This window comes from Urocitellus parryii, chromosome 6 (genome assembly GCF_045843805.1).
Source record: "Urocitellus parryii isolate mUroPar1 chromosome 6, mUroPar1.hap1, whole genome shotgun sequence".
In the NCBI taxonomy this organism is placed as follows: Eukaryota; Metazoa; Chordata; class Mammalia; order Rodentia; family Sciuridae; genus Urocitellus; species Urocitellus parryii.
Genome location: NC_135536.1, coordinates 107290196 through 107303234, shown reverse-complemented (window position 1 = coordinate 107303234; position 13039 = coordinate 107290196). Strand labels below are relative to the sequence as shown.

Here is a 13039-nt window from a genome sequence, read left to right as displayed (position 1 = left end):
CTCTGGGATGTAATCAAGGGAAAATGTGCTCCCTCCCATCTGACATGGGCCAGAGCACGACCCAAAGAGACAAGCTTTTCCCAAATGGTCCCTGAGAAAGGCAACCTCAAGGTCATGTGGATCCTCTGAGGAGTGGCTGTCATCAACCCCACCGCTAACATTCACAGAGCACTTCCCATGGGCCACACACTGTTTCAACAACCATAAAATGTAACTGCTCATTCTGCATTTTTACTTCATCCTTCCCTGTCTTTTCTTAAAATTGCTACCTCTTATATATGGGTCTAAAAATAATTGTTTAATGCTACATTTAAAAGAGATTGCTAGTGCCTGCTTGGCAGCAGATATTCTAAAATTGGAACAATACAGAGATTAGCATGGCTCCTGCACAAAGATGATGGAATTCCTTTTTTTTGTTGTTGTTTGGAAGGGAGGAAGGCAGACATAGAAAGATTGCCACCGTTGGCATGTCTCCTGAGGAAAATGAAGCAGAGGCAGTTTGAATAGTTGCCCCAGGACAATTAGTGGTTAGTGAAGAAGCCAGACCCATGACCCAAGGGTCCATGTCTTCAGAGCCTGGCCAGCACTCAACCCTGCCTCACCTGATCCAGGAGTTCATTCCCCTCACCCCAGCATGCTCCCTGCAACCCAATGCTCCTGAAGCAAGGGTCATATTCCTTATCCAAGCACACCCCTTGCCCAGTTCCTCTTCCCTTCTCCCTATTTATGTACTTTAATTAAACAATAATTAGGTACATGAAATGCTAATGTCTGGATGATGGGCTCAGATAATTCAACAGGGATGGTGACATTTAAGTAAATGGTTACTATGTAATGACGAGAGGGAATTCCCATTCCAAACACACCATCCTCAGCTACAAACCCACTCTTGCTGGCCTGCCAGTTGAGGCAGCACTATAACCCTGCACATCTCACATTCAAGCAGGGTCTTTTCCTTGTGCCTCAGAAATGCAACATGCTGGGGAGGTGTTTCTTGCTTCTGCTCTGATTCCCTCCGACCTCTCACTGCTCAAATCTACTGACCACATCCCCACATCCCCAGGCATCCCCATGACACATCAACATTTAAGATGCTTTTTTGGTGGTGCAATCTGGGGAGGATTGACATTGTGCTTCAAATATCTTTGAAAACATCCATCCCCTTGAACTAGCAAATACAGGGCTTCAGATTTCATATCAGGAAGTAATATAGATGCAGAAGTGCTTTCCTATATAAACATGCTAGCATTCAATCTTTGTACCAATATGGACTTGAAATAACTTAATGATCCATGAGAAAAAGTTGGTTAAGTTCACCATGTGTCATATTCTTGACTGAACATTTCTTAACCAGAAAAATATTGCTCATGAAAACTTGAGAAAATGCTTACTCTATGAGCATATAAGTGGAAAAAAAGCAGACAGCTAAATTGTACTTGTGGTATGCTTATAACTTGTCAACTCAAGAAATAAACTGATTAACCAGAACTGGGGATGTAGCTTCATGGTAGAGTATTTGTGTAGCATGTGCCAGGCCCTACATTCAATCTCCAGCACCACAAAACACACACACACACACACACACACACACACACACAGAGAACACCAATTAGCCCTATGAGGAAAGGGGGACTGAAAGGAAGTTAGTTCAAATAAACATTTTTCCTAAGTGGTAGAGCTGTGACTGTTCATCTCTCTTACTTTTTAATTTTGTAGATGTTTCTATGAATAGATATGACAATAAGACAAAAAATATTTTAAAAAGAAAAAATCAAGCTTTCCATAACTACTCACTGCTGCTGGGGAGCTTTAGAAAGATGCAAAGGACCCTCCCTACATATGTGGACTTTCCTCCCACCTCACCACCCACTTCCCCAGACTCCTATAAATACCCTTCCAGCCATAATTAATGACTTTATGTTCCCAGAATCTGCCTGATGCCCTTCACCTTGGTGTGTCTGAGTGCCTGGGGTGTGCTTTCCTGATCTTCCTTCTCCCACTGGAATGCAGGCTCCACGAAGGCATGGGTTTTTCTTGGTTTTGAATCACTATTGTAACCCCAGTCCCCAGAAAACCTCTGGTACATTGTCAATGCTCCATAAACATATCCTGAAAGGCACTAACATCATGCTCACATGTAGCCTCCTTCCTAATGTCATCCCTAGCTACAACCCTCAGCTGGCCCATACCTCCATCAGGAGTCACCTGTTCACACCTCTGAATTCCCCTAAGATCATAGCACATACCTCATCTAATAGAACATTTGCCATGTTACATCATTTCTCCCTGACCACATTTGCAGCAGCCACATGGATAAGTGATGAACACACATGCCTGAGAGTTTAAGTGTCCCCCTTCCTTTTCCTCACAACCCTAAGAAGTAAATTAATCTGCATTTTACAGATGAAGAAACTTGAGGCTTATAAGGTTAAGGAACACACTCCCATGATTACTGAACAGAAGAGCCATCTAATTCCAAAGTCCAGACTGTGGGGTAAAATGACAGTTTGTGTGTTTTATATAGTAGACTGGAAACTTTTGAGGGCAGGGAAAAACATTTTCCTACTCTTTGAAAGCTGACTAGTACTGCTTTACTTACCAGTCAGTCAAATATCTGCCAATTTAAAGCATAGGAAAATGTCCTTAATGCAGACCACACTAATTCATAGTGTGAAATAGTCCTAGACCTACACAATTGGAAGTTTAAATGGTCTGTCTAGAAAAATAAGGGTAATAAAACTTTCAAGTTTATTCAAATTAACACTTGGCTATGTAAAGAATTTAAGGACCCAACTATTGCCAAAGTCTCTTTTTAGCCATCCAGAACTACATTGTTATGAAGTGATAGTGAACTATTGTTCTTATGCATTAACTTAGATTCCCTAAAATCCTTTATTGGACAATGTCAAATTTGTGTTACAGAACGTATTTCAAAAATCTCTTTTAGGCCTATCATCTGTCAGTTCAGTGCAATTCATTATGTTTGTACTTTCATATTTTAAAACTGTCCCTATAATTCCCTACATTAGGTGACTTTTCATTATCCAAACTAATGAAATTTTATTGTACCAAAAGAATATCATAGACAGTTTTAGAAATAGTATTTCTGGACTTCATTCATTTCTGGCAATCAGGAGAAAGATTTCTGTCCCCTGGGTGTTGTCTGGGGACCTCCTCCAGCATGTGGACCCTGTGGTGTTTAACACTCATCAATGGCTTGTCTGGGTTCACTGCTGGTGAATCTCCAGCCAGCTGATGCACACAAATTAGCAGTTCCTACATGCGCCTCTCCCCTTCCTGGGTCTAATTACGCAGGCGACAATGGAATATTTATTTATAAGCAGTTCTGACTACATGTGTACCAATGAAGGGAATGAAGTATCTTACCCAGTAAAATTAATGTGCTCAGGGAAAATAACACAGAAGTGCAATCTGTAAGAGTCTGTCAGGGGCACAATCCAGGAGTAGCATTAACCTTCACACAGCCTTCTGTAACCCACAGAGCACTTCGTCTCTCCTTTCTCATTCACCTCTAAAATCTTCATAGTTTGCAGACTGAAATGAGCAAGGCCACCAACATGAGAGCAGCATTTGAACCCACAATCAACTCAGATTGTACCAGGGATGATTTTGGAACCCCTGCCTATTCCCTTGGAATCTAGCTTCTCAGCCCCACAAGAAAACTAGAAACTTCCTGCCAGCTTGTGGTTGTCATCAAGTTTATAGAAGTGTCTCCTATGGGGAAAAGACCACTTGGCAGGGACTGTGAAGACAGGATCCACATAACCATCTGCCAAGATGGGTGGCTATGGTTTGAGAATCTCTACTTCCTCATCTGTAAAATAGGACCCCATGGAGTAGATCCCTAAACCTTCTTGACAACATGAAAGGCCTGTGCCATAATTTTCAAAGTCAAATACCACACTGAGGATAAAATACTCTTAGGGTTTTTTTTTTTGTTGTTGTTTTTAAGGAAGAAAACATCCCTTATGGCCTAACCTGTTAGATCAGTGGGTAGTTATTATATCCCTGGCACTCGCTAGGTACTGGGAACACAAAGTGAATTAAAGTCAAGGCCCTGCCTAAGAATGCTGCCCTCTCCAATCCAGTGAGAGGAGAGATCCATAAACAAATGACTAGATCAAATGTGATACACATGGAGGCTCTCATCCGTTTTTTTTTTTTTTTTTTTCTTCTTCTTATTTTTTGGACACTGGTAGGGGAAACTGAAGGGATCCCAGAAGAGGCAAGGTGGAGCCAATGCTGGAAGCTTACCATGACTGAGACAGGACAGGAAACACTTCAGGCACAAGGCCCAGCATGGGGGAAAAAGTGGTATGAAAAGGAACGGTGTTTTAAGAGAATAGAAGTGTTTTAAGAGAATAGAAGTGTTTTAAGAGAATAGAAGTGTTTTAAGAGAACAGAAGTGTTTTAAGAGAATAGAAGTGTTTTAAGAGAATAGAAGTGTTTTAAGAGAATAGAAGTGTTTTAAGAGAATAGAAGTGTTTTAAGAGAATAGAAGCTGTTGAGGAAAGCTGGAATGGGCAGGGCCAGGAAGCGCAGGGGGAGGGTTGGGGCCAGACACAAGGAGGTAGCCACACTGCTACCTGGGTGACTTCACTTCATTCTTACCAATTAGTAAAGCAAGGGTTACAGCCCATAGATGCCAGGTGTCAGGGAGTGTGTGAGTGATTCTAAGCCACATGGTTACTGTGCTCCTGACATTTTGAAGTTAGCCCATATGTCCCTCATCCCAGATATGGAACACCTATAAAAACTTAAATGTAGTATAATTACATAAAGCAATTATATATAACATAATTATAACAAGATTATATTATAAAATATGTTAATGAGTAAGCTGTAAGTTATTTCCAACCTATCTTAATGCAACTATGTCAATTTTATTAAAAATTGAAAAGTTGGGGCTCAATGGGGGTAAACAGGGATGAGACAAAGAGATATGTGGATAAAAACAAACCAAAATGATATAAAAAACAAATAAGTGAGGATCCTAAAGAGATAGGGCTATGATTAGAAATATGCCTGATATTGGGCATAAATTGGTTCTAGTAAAAAATAATCTATCATCTGCTTAAGACATAATATCCCCAAACTATTGATTTATCTATTATGTGCCAGGTATCACCAGTCTGAAGAGGAACTGGTCTTAGCCTTGAGGAGTTTGCAAATTAAAAAGGAAAAAGAAGTAAAGACATCATTTAACACTGGGGCATACAGGCTAAGAGGGTGAACACACAGGGCACTCGGGATGAGCAGAGCCAGGAAGACATAGGAAGGCCAAATGGGGTTCATTCTCAAGAGGGCAGATGTTTAATCCTAAAATTGAAGAAAGAAAAAAAGGAGGTGGGGGCAGGATACTTCAAGAGGGAGCAGCAAGGCAAGAGGGCCAGAGAGGACAGCTGGGAGGCAGAGTCAGGGAGGGATGCAGAGGAGGCTTCGGGTGTCGATCAGAAAACCCAATACAGCAACAGGCAACAGGCACTGTCCCAGAGGATGATGTACCTTTTGGAAGAAAAGGGACTTTTTATCCACAGTTTCCTCTGTCTAGTGTAAAGTACTTTAAAATATGGGCAATCATCACTGGCATGTCAGATGCCTACATTAGCTTCCTGTTCAGTAATTCAGGAGAAGGGTAGAAGATTTAGCCACAGGAATCCCTAGAGGACTTTAACATAAGGTAAACTCACCTGGAAAATGATCCCAAGGCAGACACCTTAACGAAGGCATCATAATTATTCTGCACAAGCCCTCAGCAGCTCTGGCAGCTTAAACTGCTAAGGAGGCTGGAGGAAATGCGGGCACACCCCTGAGGAGGGGCCTCAGTGGGGTGTGTTACATTCCTTTGAAAACAGGGCCCCTGCTATAATTTGTGTAATCAGACCAGAGATTGGACTCCAGAACTCTGCTTCCCATTTATTACAATATCACACTCCTGCCCAGGAAACCCCACCCAAGCTTTTGTTTGGAATTCCTTTCCTTGATTAGGTGTAAGTCCTATTATTCCCGCCACTCAAAAATAACACAAGGGTCTGATGAAGTTGCAATGTACAGCCCAGCCAGAAACCTGCCTTCCCCAATGAGGCTAATCCTTTTTCTACTCTCCTGTTTTAGAATGATGGGTTTTTTTTTCCCCCTATTCTGTAGAGACGTGGGGACACTCAGTAGAAATGGAAAGGCAAATAAATCATTGTTCCTCTCTGGAAAGAGACTTGCAAGTCAGTGATCCCTCCCAGCCTGTGTCCACAGACCCCCTCTCTGCTTGCTGGCCTCTGTTCACTGAGTGCATGGAAAGGGGTGATGGGGGCCTCAAGTCCCATCACCCAATCTTTACAAATGCTGTTCTTGGCAGAGCTGCCCTCATCCCCTACTTCCCAACAGGAGTAGTAGTGCTGAGCTGCCATGTTATCTGACTGTTTTCATTATGCAGTTCAACTGAGTCCAACCCCAAAAAGAGCTGAACTGGAGGGCAGGGATCATCATCCAAAATGCTTGATAATTCTTACAACCAGAGACAGGGGATGTTGGGCAATTTCACTTACAAACATTAAGAAGTAGAGTTGGGAGCAAAGGATCAATCACTTTATCTAGCAAATATTTAAACAATGTAAGAGACATGTTTTGTGGTCTGTTCAGCTGAAGGGGGCTGCCTTGGGTATCTGGTGACCTTCTCTACTTGCTTATTCCCCCCAGTTATCCAAGCAGTGCAGAGCCCCCACCCCAAGGCAGTTAATCCATTCCTAGGCTATAGATCTAACACAGTGTGGCCTGACTCAAACAAGCCAGCTCGACCTGTGGGGTTCTTTCTGAACCCAGTAACTGAGTAATCCCATTTGGTAGAACTCTAGCTGGGTGTCTGGAAGCTTATGAAATCACTAAGACTGGGACAGGCACAGAGGGCTACAGCAAACTGGTAAGCGACCATAACCTTGCAAATTCATCTGTAGGAAAAGAAGATAAATCACACTCTTAAAAGAGAGACCAGAGAGGTAGAAGCCCAAAAGGCACCCTGGCTATCTCAGCCTAATTCCTGAGATTCCAATGTGCTTTATTTCCAAAGACACACAGTAGTGCTATCTCATAGCTAGTGTGGAAACTCTGCAGTAGATGGCTACAGATCATGGAAGCACAGGTATAAGACAGCATTGAGGTACACAATGTATTTGTGCAGAGCACAACTCACTGAGGGCCAGATTTGCCAGAGAACTCAGAAAAAACAGGTCTCCAACTTGGCCATTGGAAGTAGGAAGGGTGTAGCTGAACATTTGAGGGCATCTTGATAGTCCTACAGTGAAACCAAGTTTCCTTCCAATCATTCCTCTGGGTTCAGCCCACATCCACTTCGACCCCGCCCATGCAAACTTGGGAGAGTCTTGCAGGCAAGCTCTCCTCCACTACTTCCGGTGATCCTAGGAAAATACAGTTATCCCCAGGGAAGGCTGTTTGGAGCTCTCTCAACTAATCTGCACAAGATACTAAAGGACTACTCCCTCCAAACTATTCTCCTTCATTATCAGACAAAGGAAATGGGGATAGTCACTCATAGGGAATCAAATGGGACTGAGAATATGTGACACTGGAATATGCCACCACCAAACATGAAGGACTGTGGAGCTGATGTTAGATAAGCAGCAGATGGAGGAGAGCTCTCTGTCCTCCTTCTTCTTGACTTAAAACTGGACATAGGCTTACAAAGACAAAGACACCCTGCCCTCTTCTACTAAGTTAACAAAGGTCAATCACTGAAGGCAACTTTGGACCCTTATGGACCTGGAGATGGCACCAGAGGAATCTCCATTAACAGGTTTAATTAACTCGTCTTTATCTCCTAATTGTTGGCCTTCCCCCAAGTTGGTGCCCACAGAGCCTCAAAAGTCCTTTCCCTTTATCTTGTCACTTCTCTAAAAACATATTAGTCTTTGCTGAAAATGCTAAATAAGCTGGAATTCAAAGTCACTCTATGAGAACTGGTTATTCCCTAGGTGTCTCCCATGCATATTTGAAATACATATGGTAATAAACGTTAGTTTTTGATTATTAATTTGTTTTTTGTTGCATGGTCCATTCCAATTAAGAACCCATGAGGACTGGAGGAAAAATATATGTTCTTTCCTTACAAGAATTATATCCTAAACTTATATGACAGGTGTTTGGGGCAAGGATGGGCATGGAGATGAAAAACAAAATTGGTGAGGAACAAGCAGATGGTTAAGGAGCATTTGTCAAAAGAAATATGACAGGCACACAGCTAACCCAATCCCATGCTTGCATTCTCCAAATGCTATAAGACTAGATGAGGAAATCACTCCTAACTCCTACATGCAAGGAAGTCTTTCTTGAGAAATACAGTTGAAATAGAAGATAAAAGCTGGAGCCCCACAATCCTGCAGATCTGAGGTGCCTCTGCAGAACACATGAAGCTCCAGGAATCACCTCTGCAAGTCCTTTCATTTTCAATCTTAGGACTCATAGCTTTCAACACACACACAGTAATCTGAAATTTACCTACTGAAAGTTCCCAGACAACAGGATCTATTAGCAAAAAGGAATGATTGTTTACAAGGTTCCAACTTACACCCTGAAAAACTGACTCCAAATGCACTAAGCCCACTCTTTGGCAATCCAGATATGGGGGTTCCAACTATGGAAAAATTGTCAGAGCCCTCAGTCACCACATTATCATGTGCCACTCTTTCTATCTTTCTATTTAGAGGTTCTTGACACCTCTAAATTCACTCTCAAATGTGCAGTCCCCAAAGTCCTTTTGTATCTGACAATTAGTATGGATTTGGTGAATTTCAACCCTATCATTTTATTCTCAGGGCTCACTAGGATCTCCTTCCAGAGACTCCAGCCCAGTCTGGTCACAGCCACTGGCTAGACCTCTATCTCACTCCCAACCTCCTTCAGAAAAAAAACAGCAGTTGGTTCCTAGAAGCCATCCTTTCTCAAAGTGTGCTCCTACATTTCTTCAAGAGGTTCAGTGATCCAGTAAGTCCTCACATACTTTAACATGCTCTATACATTGTGATTTCCTTAGAGGAGAGACAAGTGTGAGAATCCTAATGAATGAAACTTTCTTTTTCTTCTCATATCTCACATCACTGTCATTCCTGCAGGCCTAAAATCTAGCAGATTATATTCCGATACAATAATCATTTAGAAAATGGCATTTTGGTAACAGTTATACTCAGCTGGCTGTGATTATACATCCCTGTAGTCCCATCTACTGTAGAGGTTGAGGAAGGAGAAGCTCAAATTCAAGACCAGTCTGGCAATTTAGCAAGACCCTGTCTCAAAATATTAAAAAGGGGAGGGGGGGTAAGGGTTGTAGCTACCTATAAATATGGCAAACCAACCTTATTTTACATTTTACTAAAAAATATGCATAAAAGATGTTTTTTTCTATAAAATAATGGAAAGAACTACAATTTCCTAGATGGGAAAAGTATAATATTGCAGGATGGCAATTCTCTCTCAATTCATTTATAAAATATTTATAAAATTTATAAAATATAATCTAATTAAAAAATGAGAGGAAACTCTGTGACAGAACTAATACTGTAAGGTTACAGTAACTAAAGCAGTATGATATCATCATAGAAATAGTCAAATCATCACCAGAACAGCATGGAGAGTCTAGAAAACAAACATGTAGAATACAATAAGTTACAGCTTTATCACTATCATACACGCATTCTAGGTGAGTAAGAGATATAAATACTACAAAAATCATGAAACTACCGAAAGAAATACAAAGAATATATCATTTATATTCACAAAGCTCAGCAGCCAAAGAAAATTTGTGATGTAGTGACACAGTAGTTAATATCTTCTATATTTCATTAATAAATTTCAGAGACAAACCACAAAGAGCCATTATTTGCAAAGGATTTTTTTTGAGGAGGGATACAATTAACCTGATCTATGATTTTTACTCTAAAGCTTTCTATAATATTTAAATCTTATATGACAAGTGATAATTCAAATATGATTAATGATATATATATATATATATATATATATATATATATATATATATAAAAAGTCCTTTAACACACTGGAAAGGTTAACATAAAGGAACATATCCTTTTATAAATGTTCAAAAACTAGAAATTAGTGGAGTAAAAAAAATGCTTGCTTGCTATTTTTTAGGAATAAAAATAAAAGAAGAATGTGGATAACTATCTGAGATATTTTTCTTTAAACATTCTTCGCAGTGCCTCTCCCATAGATGCTTTGGAAGAGAAACTGCACACTTCAAAGGGTGTATGTCTCTAGGTTTCAGATGATTATCTCGAAGTCTGTGCAGTGCACAAACAAAAAACATCCCAAGAGTAAACTAAGAATCTCATGGGGAAGAGATATAACAATTCCTAACCTATGGGAAGGGTGTTTTGTTTTGGTTTTTCCTCTGTAAGTCAGAATTTTTGAAGGCTGTAAATTCTATCAATTTCTCCTAAGAAGCACAATGTAAAATAGTTTTAAAATCTACATCTCAGCCAACTCCTCATTTTCTCAGAACTTACAGAAAGAATTTTGGGGATCTTGGTGGGGGGCTGAATTTGAGATAAGGAAGAAACGTTATCATTTCATGATACACCCTGACTGGGCCTCGGTGATCTCCTGGGCCTGTCAAGTAAGGAAACTGACAGGCTGGCTAGTGGGCCACTAAGCTCCATCAGGAGCAGTATCCCATTCTTTCTAGAAAACAGTCCTTCCTGGCTTTGATAAAGTTCTGCTTTTCACTTTACTCTCTCCCAAGTAGAAAAAAGACAGCCCCAACCCTTTACAATTCCTCCATCTCCGCACCCAATCTCAGAAACAACCTACCTACTCACCTCAAAGGTCTGTAGCTCTCCTGAGTTTTTCCATCAGTCACAACCACTAACAATCTCATTCCTTTCCAAGGGACATTGTTATTATCTCTATTAAGTTAAAACTAAAGCTTTTAGATGTTAAATAGGGCTTAAAACTTAATCAACATTCTCAGTCGACAGCTGGTACAAGATGCCACTTTCTCCATCCAGAACAAGGGATGCTCATCATGCTCCAACTGGTCCCTGTGTTGCCAGAAATACACAGTGAGCCTCAACCATTCTCCAGTGCCCTCTAGTCTCAGGCCATGGTGACAGGGACAGAGTTTAGAGGAGCACTTGGAAGCTAAAGTGTTCCTCACATAGTAATCATTTCACAGACAACTGATGTACTAATGTAGATTAAGCATCCTCATTGACCCTGGATAATGTTTACCCAATTGCATCTACTCATTCACTACTTTTCTATCTCAAAAGTGAATCCTTATAATTCTCTGTCAAGTCTAGTGAGAAAAAAGAAGAAAAGGGAAAGGTTGAATTCTGTACTGTTCTGTAGCCTTAGCTGTTGGCAAAAAAAATAAATAAAAGATTAGATTAAAAGATATTTATCAAAACCTAGTTACATAGCACAAAATTAAACAGTAGCTATAAACATACACCATTTATATAACTTCTCTCTTGACAAATATTTTAATAAATATTTTATGAGTAACAAGGAAGAATTTTTCTGCTTAAGTTTCTGTGGTAAGAAAGAATAAAGCAAAGAGTACATAATAGGCAAATATTCAATATTTAGTTATTAAATTATAGGCATAAATGCATTTATTTTATGTGCATCATCTAAAATAGCTTAAAACAACATAGACCTAATTCTTAATATCCTTGAGGAAGAAGTGGGAAAAGGTAAGAGGAAGATTTTCAAACTCTGTTTTAAATATCTACATAACCTAAATTTTCTCTCACATATATGTATCACTTTTGTCATTTTTCAAACAAAAAAAAAATGCAGTATAATGCAAAGATGCATTGAAGCTTACATTGTAAATTGGCATAACTTTTAAACAGGTATGTAAAAGCTTTAAAAATGTTTATGTCCTTTGACTCATCAACTATTTTATAAGTTTTCATAATGTAGCTATATTTTTTATATAAAGAAAAACAACCTAGTTGCTTAACATATCACATGAGCTCTTTCAAATGTAGGCTCTACAAATATAAGCTAGAATAGCAAAGTCAATTTTCATTCTTTTCACTAATTATATTCTATATAGTCTCTGTGAATTAGCAAATATTAAACCATTACTCTAAGGAGAAATAAAAGGTTAAGTCCCTGTGAGCTTCTGGTTACAATGTTTTTCTCAACTGATCAATGCATAACTGTGTTTTGTGTGTGTGGTTTTTTGTTTGTTTGGTTTTGTTTCTTGTCTTTTTTTAGAAAAAGGAAAAAGAAGCTTTATTGCTTTACTAACAAAGGAGAAACACAGGGGACTCCTATCCCAAAGGCTGTGATACTGCCCATTAGCAGAAACAAGGGGATTTTAAAGAGGTGATTCAAAGGCTATATTCCTCATGTTCTCTGCTGGTTGTAATTCATTTGTTAGTTTGAGAGAGTGTGTGTGCTTTTTAAAAGACACTTTAGTCAGCACAGTGGTCCATACCTATAATCCCAGCAGTTTAGGAGGCTGAGGCAGGAGGATTCCAAGTTCAAAACCAGGCTCAGCTACATAGCGAGGCCCTAAACAACTCAGAGAGACCCTGTCTCTACAGAAAACACAAAAATAGGACTGGGGATATGGCTCAGTGGTTAAGTGCCCCTGGGTTCAATCCCTGGTATGAAAAGGAAGGAAGGAAGGAAGAAAGAAAGGAAGGAAGGAAGGAAGGAAGGGAGGGAGGGAGGAAGGAAGGAACTTTTTAAAATATATATTGTTGATTCATTAACATTGAGCTCATGACCTGAGTCAGGCTTATCCAAAACTAGTCTTTTCTCCTGAGACATCACAGCCTTCTTGAGCTTACGAACACTAGATAGCATGTCAGCACTACTCTTGGGGCCATTTTAAACAGTGAAATCAGCAAAAAGTATAAAAATGCAAAAACCCAAGGCACTAAATGGACTGCAAAAAAGGACACCTGTTTATAGTATGAGAGCTCAAACAAGACAGCAGAGCATTTCCTTGGTGGACGTCAGCTGGGAAAGAGTG

At 40.0% G+C, this 13039-nt stretch overlaps 1 protein-coding gene and 1 pseudogene across 5 annotated transcripts in view; one reads left to right on the top strand and one right to left on the bottom strand.

The window, feature by feature from the left end:
- Tln2 (talin 2) overlaps positions 1-13039 on the bottom strand; it is a 411357-nt gene that overhangs the window by 258923 nt on the left and 139395 nt on the right. The window lies entirely within an intron of this gene.
- Positions 331-415, top strand: LOC113180094 (U6 spliceosomal RNA; annotated as a pseudogene).